At 40.2% G+C, this 2,566-nt stretch overlaps 1 long non-coding RNA gene across 2 annotated transcripts; it reads left to right on the top strand.

Annotated features, from left to right (window-relative positions):
- Positions 1-690: 690 nt before the first annotated feature.
- LOC115768704 lies at positions 691-2,140 on the top strand. Of its 2 annotated transcripts, XR_004018594.1 has the most exons (4): positions 691-833; positions 906-1,093; positions 1,177-1,521; positions 1,588-2,140. It is a non-coding gene; the product is annotated as an uncharacterized LOC115768704 (long non-coding RNA). The 2 variants fall into 2 exon arrangements; XR_004018593.1 differs by having other exon boundaries at positions 691-1,093.
- Positions 2,141-2,566: the final 426 nt, after the last annotated feature.

Here is a 2,566-nt window from a genome sequence, read left to right as displayed (position 1 = left end):
AATAAAGTGATGTAAAATGAGGGAGAGATAGAAAAAGAGCGTGTGAGGAGAGACAGAGAGAGAGAGAGAGAGAAAGAAAGATACAGAGCCAAAACTTGAATAAGAGTGAGACAATTTGTGATGGCACCACTTGTCTGTGAGCCTTTCTTGAATTCATGAGAATCGCATAGTAAGGCAGCATTTTGAATTCCTTTTTTCTTTTTATTTGTAGTGCTACGATTAACTGCCATTTGTATTAATAACATGCACATGTGCATACTTATATCCTTTGAAATGTATTGATATTTATGTTCATATAAACATTGATACATATATACACATGTGAACATATTTTCACACATATACACATACATTCGTACACACATAAATACTTACAACAAAAATATACACTTTGGCTTTCCGCAAGAATATATACATACTCACATACATACATTCATGAACGCATGTCGGTACTCATACATATGAACATACATGTAAACATTAGTTTATGCATTAATTCATACATAATTATGTTTTTTAGAATTCGAACACGATTTGTTGATACTATGAATTCATGTATGCCTCTTGTATGTTAGAGTTGCATACAGACAGGGAATATACTAAAAATTTAACCTGGCACTGTTCGGGTTAGACTTTTATCTTTAGATTTTAAAAAGTGTAGCTTTGTAATAAATGTTAAATCTAAATTCATTACTACTGACTTGCTGCCGGCATAGTTGATTTCCGCAAAAGCTGAGTCACTTTTCAAATACCTAGATAATTAAATACTAAATTGAAGTCTGTCGGAAGATGCAGATCTTGGTAAATTTGAAGAATAAGAAGCGGATGGAAGGGTAAACAAAGAAACTTTATACAACCCTTTTCCGCGTCTTACATTACATGAGGAAACTTCTGTAAAAAAATAGGAAGCTTTTAAGCTTTCACCGTTGAAGCTGTGCGTGGTCACCAATCAGTCAGTCAGTAAGTCAGTCGGTAATCAGACTGGACAAGTAGTTGAATATGCATGGGTGTACAAAGCATCCATTGTGAATATCGTGCGCTTGGGTCTTAAGTTGAAGCATTATTCCGGCAACGAAGTCGAGAGATAGCCGAGGTAAAGTGCTTTCAATCGATAAATTCTCATATCAGGTATCTCTAATACTTTCCTTCCTTCTGCTTTGCATCTTAAAAAACTAGTCAATTGACATTCAACGAACAAAATGCTTATCCACTTCAAAGCAACAATAGGAAGCAAGACACGCAGAGTCAGTCTCTGTGCAGACATCTCTTGTGGGCAAACAAATTGCTGTCAACGACGAAGCCCATAAAAGTAACGCAAATAAACAATTTAACTTGAATGTAAAACACGAAAACAGCTGTCCATCAGACTGGCTGAGGTGTGTGTGTGTGTGCGTGGGTGTGAGTGTGGATGTGGATATGGAGTGTGACTGTGTCTCGCTTAGAGGCTTAATCGATTTCCAACGTGGACAATTAGTTTGCAGCCAAATTGCCCGCATCGCTGAATGGGAATCGGGAAATGGGGTAACGAAGGCCACTCAAATTAAGTGACATGCCGACCAAATACATAATGAATTATTCCTTGAGCAGTTAACCACAGAGGACAGCAGCGCCAATGCGAGCCACAGCCATAACAATGGCAAGAGCGGCCGAAATTGGGTCAACTGGCGTCTGGAACCGGGAGCGAGACTGGGAATCGGACTGGGACTGGGACTGGGACTGAGATTGGTCTGGGTCTGGAAAGTATAAACTGGGACTCTTTTGGTAGCCGTTAAGTAAATCAAAAACATTTGCCAACTGCCAGCGGCATGTGGCTGCCTGATGCTTCTGGGGGAGAGGGCCAAGGCGACAATTATGCCCGCTATTTATCACCCAGACAGCCAAGTGGCAAATAAAAAAAGAAAAGGAGGCAAGGGACAAGCGTCTGACAGTAAAATAAAAATATTAATAATGACCCGGCTCGCCCCCTTGGCACACATAAAAAATGAAGATCATTGACAGGCGGATATCTTTTTGTCTGACTTCCGCAGGCCTGCCCTTTCCCCTTCTGAGCAGCTGTGACAACAAGGCGTATGAGTGATATGCGCTGTAATACGCAGCAGAGACAGCAGAGCATCAACAACAACATTCGTGAAAGGGCAGTTCGGGCGAGGGCCATAAAAGGTCTGGTTTATAAATAATGATGTTTCTTAAGATATGGAAAACTGGCTCTGACAAATATTGATAGATATGATTTGTCGCCATTGACCATTCCAATTTAAAATATCTTTAAATCTAAAAGTATACTTAATCTGTCACATTGTGTGCGTGTTTTGGCTCTACAGTCCCCTATTTGGCAAAGTCGCGACGCACTTCGTGTTGTTAACAGAAGGCTGCTAAGAGGAGTCTGCCCCGTTTGATTATCAGCCAGTATCCAGCTAATTCGCACACATGGCTCCCAGTTAAGAAAGCATAGACCAGTGCTTAGACAATCTATGCTTTTAGTTATGCTCTATCTGTCGATCAGAAGGAGATATGCAACTGTGCTCCACAAATCAAATCAATCAATTTCGTTATTCCCAAACGTTTC

This window comes from Drosophila novamexicana, unplaced genomic scaffold (genome assembly GCF_003285875.2).
Source record: "Drosophila novamexicana strain 15010-1031.04,08,12 unplaced genomic scaffold, DnovRS2.1 tig00001959-arrow-arrow-pilon, whole genome shotgun sequence".
NCBI lineage: Eukaryota > Metazoa > Arthropoda > Insecta > Diptera > Drosophilidae > Drosophila > Drosophila novamexicana.
This window is presented reverse-complemented; position numbering and strand designations above follow the sequence as displayed.